The sequence below is a fragment of the Lontra canadensis genome, unplaced genomic scaffold (genome assembly GCF_010015895.1).
Source record: "Lontra canadensis isolate GAN:19392208 unplaced genomic scaffold, GSC_riverotter_1.0 scaffold5, whole genome shotgun sequence".
NCBI classification, from domain to species: Eukaryota; Metazoa; Chordata; class Mammalia; order Carnivora; family Mustelidae; genus Lontra; species Lontra canadensis.
In genome coordinates, this window is record NW_022630999.1 from 4,467,834 (window position 1) to 4,486,111 (window position 18,278).

Below are 18,278 nucleotides of genomic sequence, written 5' to 3' on the forward strand. Positions count from 1 at the left end.
GCCTGAACTTCCACTGTTAGGAGTAGTTTCCTTTGTGTGTTGAAGACTTTGGGGTCATTATGATCTGTCTTTGGGACTCCATCCTCTTTAAGATGAGAGGAAGCTGAGCTTTGTGAGTTTGGGTTATTAGGTAGATATCAGACCCTGTGGAAAGGTGACACAGAGTAGGCTGAGAAATGTTGTAGCCGAGAGGCAACCTACCATGAGTTCATAAAACCCCTATGATTTGCAGTCAAGGAAGCCAAAGTAAGAAGACTTCTCTGAGGTCATGCAACTGGTTCGGGCAGAGCCAAGTCAGATAGTCTTGGCTTCTGTTTCTGTCCTATTTATTTAGTATAAACAATGATGAAGAAAACAGAGTGGCTGCAGAAGGGTGGGCCCCAGAACAGAGGGAATGGGAAGGAGACCAAAGACAACCTCTAACTGGCTCCCAGCAGTGCCTAGGCTAGTATTGGTATCTGCGCTCATGCAGGAAATCCTCTCTTGCAGAGTCAAATCCCAGAATTAATTTTAAGCTGATTTCTTGAATTGTGGAGCTAGTTTTTCCATGGAAAAAATAGTTTAAATGTTTTAAATGGTTAATTAGGTTCCTTGGGATCTGTCTGTAAATACCTATTTAATTCACAGAATCCCTGAAGTGTAGTATCAATAGGAGTATTTTAATTAATCCTACTCAACACTGTTACATTATTACTTCTATGGGAATATAATATAGAATGAATTTTAGGTCAGGTTAGAAGAAAGGCACCTCTCACACAGGGTTGGGGTAGCTCTCCTAAAACAGAAACTGGAGGATGGGATTAGGAAGGGTGGGTGGGAGGGCAGCCATCTTCTCTGACCTTCAGCTTGAAAATAAGAACGGTAGGAATAATTTCACCTTGCCTGCTTCATAAGTTTGAGTGAATGAGTAAAATAGTAGATGGGACTGTGCTTTGTAGAGAAAATATTTAAGCAAGATAAGCCCTTTATAGGTTAATAACTCCCTAGCTGGTTTGATGGGGTCATTGAGGGGAGTGGTAAGGAGATGGTAGTGCTTTGGTACCATGTTCAGGCCTCAGGTGCTAGTAGTGAGGATAATAGAACAACAGTAGTGACAGTAAAATCATGTTTACAGAGACCTTTCTAGGTGCCAGACATGGTCCTGGGTGCTTTATTGTACTAATTTATTATACCCATTATAATGGTTAACGTTATGTATTAACTTGTTGGGCCATGGTGCCCAGATATTTGGTCACATACGAGTCTAGATATTGCTTTGAATGTATTTTTCAGAATGAAATCAAAATTAAATTTAAACAAAATGTATAAAATATTAATTTAACTGCTGATTCCAAAATCCCCTTAAGGAAGAGAGCTATGTTTGAGAAAAGAGAAGTTCTTGGGGTAGTAGGTAGGACTCCCAGAACCTTGTTGGCCAACACTGTGCCATGAAAGGAAGAAGAGATTAGAAGGAGTTGCTCTTTGTAATAGAAGGGAGAAGAATTTGAGATTCCACAAGCAATCTGCAAAAAAGAGGTAGAAGACAAAAAGGGAGAGAGAGAAAATCTGTGTGCTGTGCAAAGTGACTCCTCCCAGAGACCGTTCCAAATTCTCAATAAAGTTATTTAAATTTGTAAAAAAAATAATAATAATTAAATTTAAATCAGTAGGCTTTGAAGCAGGGTACCTCCATAATGTGTGGGCCTCATCCAATCAGTTGGAGGAGGAATTTTGCCTTCAGACTGACCTCAGATTCAAACTCAAGCCTAGATAAACTCTTGCCTGAAGATCTGCCCTGTAGATTTTGGACTTGCCAGCTTCAGCAGTCGTGTGAACCACTTTCGTAAAGTCAGTCTCTCTCTTTCTCTGTCTCTGTCTCTATAGGTGTCTGTCTGTCTCCTCTCTCTCTCTCTCAGTCTCTCACACACACACACATACGCACACACAAACATACACACACATACATTTTGTTTCTCTGGAGGATCCTGAGTAATACAGTTAACAGGGAAAGAGGCAAAAACATATAACATAGAAACTTCCTTAAGTAAGCGACTGTGGCAGACACCAGGTAGTTGTTCACCAAACCACTTTCTATTTCCCTGTAGGCACACAGCTACACTGCATTTCCCAATCTCCCTTGCAGGCGGGTGACACTGTATAACTGAGTGCTGGTCCCTGGCTAGCAGGTGAGAGTGAGACACATCTCCAGACCATGATTGCCCTTCCCTGACTTAACTGCGGGGCCCTGGGTGATGCCGTGGGTGCAGTGAGCCTGAGTCCCTGTGTGGAGCAGAGCCTACAGAAGCACTTTGCTAAGTGACCTGAGTGAGCAGTAAGCCTGTGTTTTGCTTAGTCTCTGAGATCTGGGTGTATGTTGTTAAATACAGCACTTTCCCTGACAAATGCAGTGATGTTGCTAGATTCACATCCAGCCATCAGGCTCTGGAGTCTGGGGGACCATCCCCGTGCTGCCCAGATGCCCTTTGTACCAGTAATCAAGAGCTCAGAGTATGAAATGTCTCTCTCACTTTCCCTGCCTGTGCCTAAAAGACAAGGATGCCCGAGAGGTTCAGAGCACCACATCCTGGAGCTAAATGCTAAACACCACATTCCAGGGTTCGGGAAACTATGCAGAGGAAAAGTGAGTGCCTGGATATGGACGGGGAGGGAGCTGAGGAAGATGGGCACACATTGTGCGCTTGATCTATTTCCTGATGTCCCTGGCTGTGGCCTTTGTCTTCTCCGAGCAAGGGAGTTCCTGGCTCTTCTCGAACTAAGAAGCCCGGTCTGTTTATGTTGGAGTAGACTGTGGAAATATACAGCCCGTTCTGCCCAGTGCCAGCCATTCCTCACTCGGAGGTGCTTTTTCCAAGCTCAGTTCAACAAAGGAGGAGAGAGCTGCCCCAGTCCTGCTCAAGGAGGCTGGCACAAACACATTTTTCCACATAAATGTTGCCATCTATAAGCAAAATCAAGGTTCAGGGCGAGGGGGGTGGCTTCATCTTCCCTTTTCTGCTTAACCTGTGGTACCTAGGCTAATCACCCTGTCTAGTCTAGAACAGTTATACTTTCTGGATTTGTCCAAGGTCAGAAAAACCTAAGTCAGAGGTGACAGATTGGGCTCTCGTGACCAGACTCAAATGAATTGACCAAGACTCTTCACCCCATAGAACACAGAAATCCCAGGGGAGAAGCTTTGAACTGAAAAGGGCTATGTTGATACACGAAATCTTCCACAGAAGCTGCTCTAGCAACCCAGCTCACATCAGCTCTTACGCTGAGAGGGGACCATGCTCGCAAGCTCCAGCGTGAAACCTGAACCTCGAGGCCTGTGTTGTCTGGCTGAATCTTTGGGAAGAATTAGTTTGCTTTAGGAAAACATGAATTTAAATTTAGTTCAACTGCATGAGGTCAAAAGAGAGAATTTTTCACAGATTTTTCACTTTCCAACCAGTGTCAGATTGTTTAATTTCAGCTTCTGTGTAGTCCGTTTTTAAAAAAAAAATTAGAACATGTCTTTGTTCAATGTGACCACTTGATTTATTTTTTACCATATAGACCACTGACGACTTTTGTTTAAATGAAAGAATACAGGGGTGCCTGGGTGGCTCAGTCAGTTAAGCGTTGTCTGCCTTTGGCTCAGGTCATGATCTCAGGGTCCTGGGATCGAGTCCTGCATTGGGCTCCCTGCTCAGCAGGGAAGGCTGCTTCTCCCTCTCCTCTGCTGCTGCCACTGCTTGTGAGTTCCCTTCCTCCCTCCCTCTCTCTCTCTCTCTCTCTGTCAAATAAATAAATAAAATCTTTAAAAAATTAAATAAATGAAGAATACAGGAGATTGGCATGTCCCTTGTGCAAGGCTGACACACAAATTTGTGAAGAGTTCCATATTTAAGAGTTCCATATTTCCACAGGGGTGCCTGGGTGGCTCAGTGGGTTGAGCCTCTGCCTTCAGCTCTGGTCGTGGTCCCAGCGCTCTGGGATCGAGCCCCGCATCAGGCTCTGTGCTCAGAGGGGAGCCTGCTTATCCCTCTCTCTCTCTCTGCCTGCCTCTCTGCCTACTTGTGATCTCTCTCTTTGTCAGATAAAGAAATAAAATCTTTTTAAAAAAAAATATTAAACAAACAGTCACTTCTTTTCTATGGTTTAGGAGAATTCCAGTATTTTAAACTAGCATATCAGATTTATGAGGAAGGGGGTATGTGGTTTGACAAAGTTGCCCATGGATCTTTCCTACCCTATCACATTCCTCTTTCCATAAGAATCCCTGTTCTGTGGTGGATTACTGGGTATCGTCTGGAACTTAAGACAGTCAGATTTCTTTCTTTCTTTCTTTCTTTCTTTCTTTCTTTCTTTCTTTCTTTCTTCCTTCCTTCCTTCCTTCCTTTCTTTCTTTCTTTCTTTCTTTTTTTAAGATTTTATTTATTTTTTTGACAGAGAGAAATATAGCAAGAGAGAGAACGTAAGCAGGTAGAGTGAGAGAGGGAGAAGCAGGCTTCCTGCTGAGCAGGGAGCTGGATGCAGGGCTGGATCCCAGGCTGGATCCCAAGATCCTGGGATCATGACCTGAGCCGAAGGCAGATGCTTAATGACTGAGCCACCCAGGCACCCCAAGACGGTCAGGTTTCTTGATTGCAATAGAAGGCAGTTTGGGCTAATATTAGGTAAAGGGAGATTTATTTATTTGTATTTAGAGTTATCAGGTTTGGGAGTGCCTGGGTGGTTCAATGGGTTAAAGCCTCTGCCTTCAGCTCAGATCATGATCCCAGGGTCCTGGGATCGAGCCCTACATCAGGCTCTCTGCTCAGCAGGGAGCCTGCTTCCCTTCCTCTCTCTCTGCCTGCCTCTCTGCCTACTTGTGATATCTGTCTGTCAAATAAATAAAATAAAATAAAATAAAATAAAATAAAATAAAATAAAATAAAATAAAAGAGTTATCAGGTTTAATGACAGGCTGGGAGACTAAGTTTGGGAATGGTAGGAACCAAGGAAGCACCATAAGCTTAGGAAGGATGTGGGAAACACAACAACTATCTCTGTCTCCCAGCAGGAACTGAATGGCTGGGACATGATCACCACTTTTGCCTCTGCAATGAAGACAACCTCTAGGTAGGCACCATTCTGTAGAAAACCCCAAATTCCTATCCCCTGGTTCCTGGGTAGAACACAAATCTACTCAGTGAAAGGATGTTCTGGAGATTAAGTCTAAATCAATCGACCTTAACAGATGGAGATGATCAGGATGGGCCTCATCATCATATGAGCTCTTTAAGGTAGCAGAAGAAGGCAGAAAGGGAAGTCCAAGAGATTCTAAACATCACAAGGATGTTATGTGGCATGGCTGGCTTTGAAGATGGAAGGGTCGCTATGCCAGGACGACAGAATGGGTGCAAGGAGCTGACAACAGCTAAAAACGAAACAAGGAACTCAGCCCTGCAACTGTAAGGAACTCAATTCTAATAACAGGAATGAACTTGGAGGAGGTTTCAAATGGGGACACAGCCAGCCAGCATCTTTGAGATCTTGTATTAGTCAGGGTTCTCCAGAAAAACCGAACCAATAGAATATATATATAGGTAAAGGTAAGAGAAGGTTTATTAAAGGAATTGTCTTGCATGATTATGGAGGCAGAGAAGTCCTATGAGCTGCCATCTACAAGCTAGAGAAAAAGGAAAGCCAATGGTATAATATCATCTGAGGCCTGAGAATCAGGAGGCTGATAGTGTAGATGCTGGTCCAAGTGCGAAGGCCCAAGAACCAAGAGCACTGATGTGCAAAGGCAGGAGAAGAAGATGGATGTCCCAGCTTAAGCAGAGAGCAGATTTGCCCTTCCTCCACCTTTCTGTTCTATATAGGCCCCACAATTGGATGATGCCTGCCCAGGTTGGTGAGGGCCAACTCCTTTACTCACCAATCCAACTGCTAATCTTTTCCAGAAACACCCTCACAGACACATCCAGAAATAATATTTTACCATCTGTGTGGACATTCCTTAGCCCAGTCAAGTTGACATATAAAATTAGCCATACCAGACTGTGAGCAAAGAACACAGCCACGGCATCCCCGAATTCTGACCTGTAGAACTGTGAACAAATAAACACACATTGATTTAAGATGCTAAGTTTGTGGCTATTTACTCTACAGCAGTCAGTAACTGATCTGCTATGTCATCTGTCATTTGGGAGTTACAGAGTCTGGGAGCTGATGTGCTATCAGGTGGGCTTAGGCCGTTGCAGGCCCCTGACCGTGTCCATGGGCAGGAATTGTATGGACTGGTCGTTTTCTTTGTAGTTGGAAGGTAGGCTTTAAGAATTACTTCCTGCCATGGCTATCCACTGGAAGAGAACTGGTTTCCCAGAATGAAATCGAAGTGTGGTTAAAAAAGCAGATGGGAGCTATGTAGCTCCGGGAAAAGTCTACCACGGAGTTTTCCTCAGTAAATGGTCTGTGGTACCTCCTGCTCAGTCTGCCTGTGGCTGCTTAATGGCTGGCTGTTTACCACACCCGAGTTCCTAACATCCCTTGTTATTTGGGAACCTCTCCTGTAAAAATGTGGATAACGTGTTGCGTCTTAAGTGCCGGTGTTTCAGGACAGGCTTAGGTATGTTGAAGAGGTGGAGTGGCACAATGAGAGGACTGCAAGTTCGGCAGTCTGGACAAGTGGATTTTGATCCCAGGTTTTCTGCCATGTCACTTCAGGCAATCAGTGATATCCTGTGGCTTTAAGTTGCTTCTCTGGAAACTGAGCTTGTGATTATCTGTCTTAAATTCACTCATTCATTTAATATTTATTGAAACTTGGTATGTGTCAGGTTGTAAGGATGTGGCAGTGAGCAAGGCTGGCAGGACTCTTGAAGTGCACAGTTAACATTATAGAGATGAGGGAAAACCTCTCCAAAGAAGTAATATTTGAATTAGACTTGGGGACCTCAGACTAGGTCTACTATGAGATTATGAACAACAAGTTGATTCCCAGGATATTGAGCCATCGACATCATGGTTGGACATAGTCTAGATACGTTCCATGGGCCACATCTGCCTTCTTGTTTTTATATGGCCCTTGGGCTAAGAACTGTTTTTCAATTTTAAATGGTGTATTAGTTTTCTAGGGCTGCCATAATAAAGAACCACAAGCTGGGTGACTTAAACACAGGTTTATTATCTCACCTGTATAGAGGCTTAGTCCAAAATCAAGGTATCACATTTGTGTCACAAAATCAAGGACACATTCTATGCCTTACTCAGCTTATGGTAACCTCAGGCATTCCTTGGCTTATAGATAATATTCTCCTGTGTTTGTTTCTATGTCCACATTTCCCCTTTTTATAAGGACATCAGCCACTTTGGAATAGGGCCTGTCCTAATAATATCATCTCAACTTGATTATTTCTCAAACATCCTTATTCTAAACGAGGCCACATTCTGGTGTGCTAGAGATTAGGACATCAACGTATCTTCTCTGGAGAGAGAGGACAAGACACAATTAACCTATAACAAATGGCTACATGTTAAACAGTTATATAAGTACCAACATAGTATCTTCAATTTTGCCTCTTGCCCCACAAAACCTAAAATATTTGCTATCTGGCTCTTTAGTAAAAAGGTTTGCCAACCCTGATCTAAATAGGTGGTTCTCAAACGTAGAGTCTCCACGGATGGGGCCTGAGATGATTTTAGTATGCAAGCAAGTCTGTTGGTCTCGTTTAATTACCTTGGTCAGGAAGGGCAACTGACTGGATTATTCCCTTGTGCCTCGATTGGTCGCTTGGGCCTCATCTGTCTATGGGAGCTCAGAGTGATTGGGGAATCCTGTTCTTGTCAGGAATTGTGCAGAAAGAAAACATCATCAAAAGTGTATATGGCCTGAATTCTTCCAAGGCCAGAGACCTTTGTTTAGGTTGTTACATAAATATTATTATCATTAAGTAGGTTGTCAGAAGCTCATGGTAAAAAGAAAAGACGTATTGACTACAAATTCAGTTGGAGCCAACAACAACGTGGGACTTCTGCTGAGAGACCTCAGGCCTCCTGGGCTCCTATGAGAGCGTTTTACTATCCAGATCACAGAAGGTAAAAGTCCCATGTGCTCTGAGTGCTGTGACTTCCTGGTCAATTAAGCAAACTTAAGAGGGATACTGACATACTGGAATATTCCGAAGGGAGGGAGATGAGGAATCTGGAAACTATGATCAAGAAAAAAAGGGTTGAAAGAGGGCTTGTAAAATGGTGGCCTGCAGGCCCAGTCCGGCCCAGTCCAGCCACAGACATGTTATGCTCAGTAATCCTAGTGGTTAAAAATTTCTTGAATTTGAGTGCCTTTGGGCAAAGCATGTACTCTGGCCAGTTCTACAACCTCACCACTTCCCATTTCTTCATGCCAGTCTCCTTTACAGAGATTTGTTACCCTCTTGCTCTCTGGCCTTGGCACTTGGAAAACTCTCAGAAAGAATAAAGATATATGGTCAGGTCACAGAGAGCTAAGGAGAGAATATGAGCTATTTAAAAATATCTAAAGACATCTACTCAGGTATCCAGTGTCCACTGAGTACCCGTGATGTGCCAGGGTCAGTGCCGGGTGTTGGCAGGACACCATAACTGAGATCGCTCAGCGTGGCCCTCCGAGAGCTAACATTCTCTTACAAAAAAAGACATACAAAAAACAATAGCAAATTTTGCTAAGCATTTTGAAGGAAACAGCAAAGGCACAAGTAGGTAATGATAAGGAGCAATTGGTTAGGACAGTGTGGTCAGGGAAGTTGCTGGCCGCTTCTGCGGTGGAGAAGACCTACCATGTGAAGGGGAAGTGCATCAGTCCTGTTTTTCTTCCAGGAGTGGGTAAGGAATCCTGAGGGATAATATGCAAGGGAGATTTTATTTCATCAGAAGAAGGAACTCTCCAATTTGAGCTTTCCATTCATGAATTAAGGAGCCTTTCAAGGTAATGAAGTTCAAGACAATGGAAATGATAGAGCTAACCACAGATTCTCAGTAGGCGGAGCTGCAAAGGTGGCGGCGTGACCTTCAAAGAGATCCCCTATGATTCTGAGATTCTCTGATGTGATATGATGACAAAAGTGTGAAGCCACAGAAATCCTATTTTAGACCCAGATAATATGTAATCTCTACTGGGATTATTTTCAAATTCTACAGGCAAACTAAGGAAGCAGACATGCTTATTTCCATAGGAACCGAGTGGGTAGACTGTAGAGATAGGATCTTGATATGGGAATACCCCCAGGTACTAAAGTCATATTTAGAAAAGCGATCTGAAAGTCCGTCCACTCTTCCTATAATTATGTTCTTTTTAAGGAATGGGATTTGAAGTCACCTGGTGGCAGTTTCTATTTTCCTTAAAAACTGTATATTGAACCATAACCACATTATGGAAAATCCAGGTAGCCATTCTGAGCCCTGTTGTTTGTGCATTTGTACATTTTGTGGATGCTAAGGGGCCAAACCAGAATCAGATCTCTGGGGTCATAAAATGAGGGGGATGGGTGGTTCCATTAGTATAAAAAATGCCCTCTGAGGTTCAGGCATCAGCCAAGGTGACATAGGGGTTGGTTGCTCAGCAAAATAAATATCTCACTTCTGAAAACTTCAGGCGCCGCCTACTTCCACCACCTTTCCTCAGGCTACCTGCCCCCCATTAGTCATAACTGCAGACATTGGTTATGAGAGCTGTCTGTCTGTGCTCCAGGCACTGAGTGTTTCCCATATGTTATTTTCTTTAATGATCAGAACAAACCTTTCTGCATTTTACTGATGAGGAAATTGAGACTCAGAGAAGCAGAGCTTCTAGTCCAAGTCACAGAGCAACTCAGGCACAGACAGTCTTTGAATTTAGGTTTGTCTGACTCCAGAGCCCAGCTGTTTCCATCAGTTGCTACTCATTATCTTTGAGACGAATCACTGGAACTAGATTTCACTGTGATAAAAATGTTAAGGAACTTTCCTGGGGCTGGCTGACCATAAACATAGATTGCTAAAGGAAGGATTGCTCAGGTTGTGTAAAAATGTGTCTCTTGAAGAATCCTGTTCTATGTGTGTCTGTTTTTTAAAGTAAAACTTAGAGATAATTTGCTTAATTTTATATTACTTTTCTTTACTCCCTTTTGAAGTCAAGGATTTTTAAGTTATTTTTTAAAGATTTTATTTATTTATTTGAGAGAGAGAGCAAGAGAGCATGTGCATGTGCATGAGTTGGAGTGGGGGTGGCAAAGGGAGAGGGGGAAGCAGGCTCCCCTGCTGGGCTCAATCCCAGGACCCAGGGATTATGATTTGAGTCAAAGGCAGATGCTTAACCGACTGAGGCACCTGGGTGCCTCATGTGAAGTCACATTTTTATAAGTAATTCAGTAATCTGGATAGAGAGTGGAACCTACATTTTAGTGTATCTGGTTTTTTCTTATGGTTATGTGTTTTTGCTTTCAGGATTGTTTTCTTTTTCCTCTTTCATTTATTGAAGAAATACTTTACACATAGCAAAATGCCCAGATCTAAGTATACAGTTCAATGAGTTTTGATAAATGTATGTACTCCTTTGTAACTATTAATTTTCATTTTCCCAAAAGGTATTTGGTGCCACTTTCTAGTCCATTCCATCATTCCTGCAGAAGCAAACCCTGTTCTGATTTTTATCATCCTATATATTGATTTGGTTTGTACTTGGTCTTAATATAAATGGAATCAGATGTTATATACTTTTTTGCCTCTAGCTTCAATGCATTCATATATATCGTTGCAGTTATCTTTATTTCCCTTTTTTTTTTTTTTTTAAATTGTGGACTAGAAATCCATTGTGAATTTACCACAGTTAACTTATTTTTTGGGGGGGACACCTGGTTTGTTGACAGTTTTCAGCAGTTATGAATAAAGCTTCTGTGAATATTTGTATACAAGTCTTTTTGTGGACATATGCTTTCATTTCTCTTTATTATATTCCTAGGAGTGGAATGACATCATAAGGTAGGATATGTTGAACTTTATAAAAACCTGCCAAGTTATTTTCCAAAGTGATGGTATATTTACACTCTCATAAGCAATGTGTGAGAATTCCAGCTGCTTCACATCCTCACCAACACTTGATATGGTCACTCTAATTTTAGCTAGATAGTAAGTATCGCATTATGGCTTTAATTTCTATTTCCCTGATAACCTACGACATTAAACACCTTTTCATGTCCTTGTTGGCTACTCTATACCTTCTGTTGGAAGATTTCCGTTTAAATCTTTCCCTTTTTTTAAGTTATTAATTATTTTTATTAACATGTAATGTATTTTTTGCCCCAGGTCTGTGAATCGTCAGGTTTACACACTTCACAGCACTCTCCATAGCAAATACCCTCCCCAATTTCCATAACCCAACTACTCTCTCCATAACCCTCCTCCCCCCAGCAACCCTCAGTTTGTTTCATGAGATTAAGAGTCTCTTATGGTTTGTCTCTTTCCTGATCCTATCTTGTTTCATTCTTATCTTCCCTATCCCCTAAAAACCCCACTCTACCTCTCAAATTCCTCATATCAGGGAGATCATATGATAATTGTCTTTCTTTGATTAACTTATTTCACTCAGCGTAATACCCTCTAGTTCTACCCACGTTGTTGCAAATGGCAAGATTTCATTTCTTTTGATGGCTGCATAGTATTCCATTGTATATCTATACCACATCTTCTTTATCCATTCATCTGTTGATGGACATCTAGGTTCTTTCCATAGTTTGGCTATTGTGGACATTGCTGCTATAAACATTTGGGTTCACGTGCCCCTTCAAATCACTACATTTATATCTTTAGGGTAAATATCCAGTAATGCGATTGCTGGGTTGTAGGGTACCCCTATTTTAAACTTTTTGAGGAACCTCCATGCTGCTTTCCAGAGTGGCTGCACCAGCTTGCATTCCCACCAACAGGGAGAGTTCCCTTTTCTCCCCATTCTCTCCAACATCTGTCGTTTCCTGACTTGTTAATTTTAGCCATTCTGACTGCTGTGAGGTGGTAACTCATTGTGGTTTTTATTTTATTACCCTGATGCCAAGTGATGTTGAGCATTTTTTCATGTGTCTGTTGGCCATCTGGATGTCTTCCTTTCAGAAATGTCTGTTCATGTCCTCTGCCCATTTCTTGGTTGGATTATTTGTTCTTTGGGTGTTGAGCTTGATAAGTTCTTTGTAGATTTTACATACCAGCCCTTTATCTGATATGGTGTTTGTAAATATCTTCTCCCATTATGTCAGTTGTCTTGTGGTTTTGTTGACTGTCTCCTTTGTTATGCAAAAGCTTTGATCTTGATGAAGTCCCAATAGTTCATTTTTGCCCTTACTTCCCTTGCCTTTGCAATGTTTCTAGGAAGATGTTGCTGCCTGTGTTCTCCTCAAGGGTTTTTTATTTTTTTATTTTTTTAATTTTAAGATTTTATTTATTTACTTGACAAAGATCACAAGTAGGCAGAAAGGCAGGCAGAGGCAGAGAGGGGGAAGCAGGCCCCCTGCTGATCAGAGAGCCTGATATGGGAACCCAAGATCATGACCTGAGCCGAAGGCAGAGGCTTAACCCTCTGAGCCACCCAGGTGCCTCTCCTCAAGGGTTTTGATGGATTCGTGTCTCACATTGAGGTCTTCCATCCATTTGGAATCTATTTTTGTGTGTGGTATAAGGAAATGGTCCAGTTTCATTTTTCTACATGTGGCTGTCCAATTTTCCCAACACCATTTGTTGAAGAGACTGTTTTTTTTTTTTTTTCCTTTCCATTGGACATTCTTTTCCCCCTTTGTCGAAGATTAGTTGACCATAGAGTTGAACGTCTATTTCTGGGCTCTCTATTCTATTTCATTGATCTGTGTGTCTGTTTTTGTGCCAGTACCATACTGTCTTTATGATGACAGGTTTGTAATAGAGCTTGAAGTCCGGAATTGTGATGCCAGCAGCTTTGGGTTTCTTTTTCAACATTCCTCTGTCTATTCAAGGTCTTTTTGGTTTCATATAAATTTTAGGATTATTTGTTCCATTTCTTTGAAAAAAATCGATGGTATTTTGATAGGGGTTGCATTAAATGAGTACGTTGCTTTAGGTAGCATAGACATTTTCACAATATTTATTCTTCCAATCAATGAACATGGAACGCTTTTCCATTTCTTTGTATCTTCCTCAATTTCTTTCATGAGTACGTTATAGTTCTCTGAGTACCGATTCTTTGCCTCTTTGGTTAGTTTATTCCTAGGTATCTTAAGATTTTGGGTGCAATTGTAAATGGGATCGACTTCTTAATTTTTCTTTCTTCTGTCTTGTTGTTGGTATAAAGAAATGCAACTGATTTCTGTGCATTGATTTTATTTCCTGACACTTTACTGAATTCCTGTACAAGTTCTAGCATTTTGGAGTGAATTCTTTTGGGTTTTCCACATAAAGTATCATATCTTCTGCAAAGAGTGAGAGTTTGACTTCTTTGCCGATTCAGATGCCTTTTATTTCTTTTTGTTGTCTGATTACTGAGGCTAGGACTTCTAGTACTATGTTGAATATAGCAGTGGTGATAGTGGACAGCCCTGCTGTGTTCCTAACCTTAGCAGAAAAGCTCTCAGTTTTTCCCCATTGAGAATAATATTTGCTGTGGGTTTTTTCATAGATGGCTTTGATGATATTGAGGAATGTACCCTTTATTGCTACACTTTGAAGAGTTTTGATCAAGAAAGGATGCTGTACTTTGTCAAATGCTTTTTCAGCATCTATTGAGAGTATCATATGGTTCTTGTTCTTTCTTTTATTAAAGTATTGTATCACATTGATTGATTCGCAGATGTTGAACCAACCTTGCAGCCCAGGACTAAATCTCACTTGGTCGTGATGAATAATCCTTTTTTTTTTTTTTTAAAGATTTTTAATTTATTTGACAGACAGAGAGATCACAAGTAGGCAGAGAGTCAGGCAGAGAGAGAGAGAGTGGGGGCAGAAGCAGGCTCCCTGCAGAGCAGAGAGCCCCACGTGGGGCTCGATCCCAGGACCCTGGGATCATGACCTGAGCTGAAGGCAGAGGCTTCAACTCACTGAGCCACCCGGGCGCCCCGAATAATCCTTTTAATGTACTGTTGGATCCTATTGGCTAGTATTTTGGTGAGAATTTTCAACATCTCTGTTCATCAAGGATATTGGTCTGTAATTCTCTTTTTGGATGGGGTCTTTGTCTGGTTTTGGGACCAAGTTAATGCTGGCCTCATAAAATGAGTATGGAAGTTTTCCTTCCATTTCTATTTTTTGGAACAGTTTCAGGAGAATAGGTATTAATTCTTTAAATGTTTGGTAGAATTCCCCTGGGAAGGCGTCTGGCCCTTTCCCTCCTTTTTAATTTTCTGATTTATAGAACTTCTTTATATATTCTGGAAATGAATCCCTTTATATACCCAAGTATTGTGAATATGTTCTTATAGTCAGTAACTTGCATTTTTTCACTTTAATGGTTTCTTTTATGAGCAGAAGCTTCCCCTCAGGTCAACACAATATATTAATTCAACTTTATAATGTCCTAAAATCTGAAAAAAAACTCAAGATTTTGATCGGGATTATTTTAAACTATAGATTAATTTGGGAAGAATAGAGTCTTAATAATAATGAATCCATTCAGTCTTTGAACATGGTATATCACTCCATTCTTTTTAGAATTTCTCTCAGCAGTGTTTTGTGGTTTGTAAGTATAGAAGACTTGAATATATATTAAAATGTTTATTTTCAAGTGTCTGATACTATTGTAAATGGTATTTTATAAATTTCATTTTCTAATTTTTTGTTTTTAAGATATAGAAATATAATAGATTTTTTTTCCACTTTTGAAAGGAAATCTTTGTATTTAAAATACTATTAGGGGCCCTGGATGGCTCAGTCATTTGAACGTCTGACTCTTTTTTTTTTTTTTTTTTTTAAGATTTTATTTATTTATCAGACTGAGAGAGAGAGAGAGTAAGAGAGAGAGAGGGAGTCCACATACAAGTAGGAGAGCACCAGCAGGGGGAGCATCAGGCAGCAGGAGAAGCAGACTCCCAGCTGAGCAAGGAGCCTGATGCAGGACTTGCTCCCAGGGCCCTGAGATCATGACCTGAATTAAAGGCAGATGCTTAACGGACTGAGCCACGCAGGTGTCCCTTGAATGTCTGACTCTCGATTTAGGCTCAGGTCCCTTACATCAGGCTCTTTGCTGAGTGGCAAACCTATTTGAGATTCTCTCTCTCTCCCCAACCCTATCCCCCACCCTGCTTGCTCTCTCTCAAAAATAAGTAAATCAATAAAAATTTAAAAAATGAAATACTTTAAAATACTTACATTATTATACAACATTTGTAAATCATATAGCTTAATTTCTCCCAGTCTTTTACTTTAATATTTCTTTTTATATTTAATTTATATGATTTCCACTTTTTCTTTTTAGTTCAGCTTATTTTATTTTTTAAATTTTATTATTTTTAATTAAAATATAGTTGACACGGTATTGGATTAGTTACAGGTGTATAACCGGGTAATTCAACAACTATGTACATCATTATGCTATGGGTACCACAGGTGTAGCTACTGTTTGTCACCATACAAGGCTATTACAGTATCACTGACTATATTCCCTGTGCTATACCTTTCATTCCCGTGACTTATTCATTTCATGATCCTGTACCTCCCACTGTCCTTCACCCGTTTTGCCCATCCTTCCATCCCCCTTCCTTCTAGCAACTATCAGTTTGTTCTCTGTAGTTATGAGTATTTTTCTGTTTTTGTTTGTTTGTTCATTTGTTTTTAGGATTCCACATATAAGTGAAATCATATGTATTTGTCTTTTTCCATCTGACTTATTTCACTTAGCATAATACCCTCTAGGTCCATCCATGCAAATGGATGGCAAATGGAAACATGTCATTCTTTTTATGGCTGAATAATATTCCAGAGTTTGTGTGTGTATGTGTGTGTATCTGTATCTATCTATATCTACCACATCTTCTTTATCCATTCATCTACTGATGGACACTTGGGTTGCTTCCATATCTTGACTATTGTAAATAATACTGCAGTAAACATTAGGGTGACTATATCTTTTTTTCAAATTAGCATTTTCATTTTCACTAGATAAATACCCAGTAGTAGAATTACTGGATTGTGTGGTATTTCTATTTTTTTATTTTTTGAGGAACTTTCATACTGTTTCCACCATGGCCGTACCAATTTATATTCCCACCAACAGTACATGAGGGTTCCTTTTTTTCCATATCCTGTCCAACACTTACTTCTCTCTCTTTTTGATATTAACCATTCTGACTTATTGAGGTAACATCTCATTGTGGCTTTGATTTGCATTTCCCTCATGATTACTGATATTAAGCATATTTTCATATGTCTGTTGGTCATCTCTGTGTCTTTAGAAAAATGTCTATTCAGGTCATCTGCCCATTTTTTTAATAGGATATATATTTTTTTGGTGTTGAGTAGTGTACATTCTTTATATATTCTAGATATTAACTCCTTATTGGGTATATCATTTGCAAATATCTTCTCACATTTAGTAGATTGTCTTTTTGTTGTGGATGGTTTCTTTTGCTGTGAAAAAGCTTTTTATTTTTGGTGTAGTCCCAGTAATTAATTTTTGCTTTAGTTTCCCATACCTAAGGAGACGACATATGTAGAAAATGTTGCTAAGGCTGACGTCAGAGAGATTACTGTCTATGTTTTCTTCTAGGAGTTTCATGGTTTCAGGTCTCATACTTAGGTCTTTAATTCATTTGCAGTTTATTCTTGTGTATGGTGTAAGAAAATGGTCCAGTTTCATTCTTTGGCATGTAGCTGTCCAGTTTTCCCAGCACCATTTGTTGAAGAGACTGTCTTTTCCCCATACAGTTGATTTTTATATATTGCCATTGGATCCTAATGACTTTGCAAATTCACTCAGTAGCACTAAATAGTTTGTTTATTCCTTTGGATTTTCTACATACATAATTAGATTATCAGAAACAAAGATAGTTTATTTCTTCCTCTTTATACCTTTTATTCTTTAAGTTGTTTCTTTTTTTCTGATATATGCATTTAAAACTATCACTTTTCCTTTAAGTGCTACTTCAGCTACATCTCACAAATTCTGATGTTTGTGTTGTCATTATCATTCAGCACAAAATATTTTATAAATTCTATTTCATTTCTTTTAGAAGTGCATAGCTTAATTTCTAAATATTTGAGTGTTTTTCTAGTTACCAATTTATTTTCAACTTGTAGTTGAATTCCATTTTGAAAGAAAATATACTCTCAGAATTCTAATTACCTTTTGATATGAACCCATGTATCTCTGACTCTGTGTTTAGTATTTAAATTTTTTTTTTTGGTACTTTGGCTATTTTTTGTTGATTTATCTTTGAGTTCACTGACTTTTCTGTTGTTTTGATCTGCTTTTAATCTTATTTATTACATTCTTTGTTTCAGATGTCTTTTTTTTATTCTGGAATTTCACTTTTGGTTTTCTTTAGAGCTTTAGTTTCTCTGATGAAATTCCCATTTATTCATCCATCCTTGTCTATATTTATTTAACATAATTCTTTAACCTATTTAAAATAGTTATTTTAGAAACCTCATCAACTTATTGTAATATGTGGTCATCAATGGGTCTTCCTCTATTGACTATTTTCTTTTTTGATTTTGGACATATTTTCTTTCTTATTTGTGTGGCTTATAATTTTTTTACTATATGTCAGACATTTTGCATAAAAGAACATAGGGACTAAGCAAGATCACATATTTTTGTTTTGTTTTAACCAGAGATGGTTTTCCCTTTCCTCTGTCCAGAAGCTTGAGAAGGGAGTTTTTATTGAGTTCCAATCTTTAGCTAAACTGGGACAGAGATACAAGTTTAATTAGTTTTAGTTTATTTCTTGCCAGTGAGATGATAGAGATTTTTCTTAGCCTTTTAGCCTAACTCGAAAGTTCTTGCTTCATGTATAGGGGGCTGATCTGTTTGGGATTTTCAAAGTTTGAACTAGAAGGGGATTTGGTTGCAGTTCTAGTTAGTTTGATTTTACCTCTAGATCCAACTCCAGAAGGGTTCTGGAACCTAAGCAGCCCAAGGGACTAGGAAATTTCTCTCTACCTCCCAGCTCTGCTCTAATAGCTCCTGAGTCAGCAGAATTCCCATGAGGTAGAATTGCCATTTTGGAAAATATATTCTTGTATTTCAGATTCCAGTATTTCATGCTAACCCACACTGTCGTTAAAAGTTCCATTGACTTCTTTTCATTCCAGCAACTCGTTTTGTCTGTGTCAGGCCTACTCTTCCACTTGCTTGTACTCAG

The 18,278-nt window shown here is 39.8% G+C and overlaps 1 pseudogene; it reads left to right on the plus strand.

Moving 5' to 3' along the window:
• The first annotated feature begins 3,778 nt into the window (after positions 1-3,778).
• Positions 3,779-3,871, plus strand: LOC116864468 (annotated as a pseudogene).
• The last annotated feature ends 14,407 nt before the right edge of the window (positions 3,872-18,278 follow it).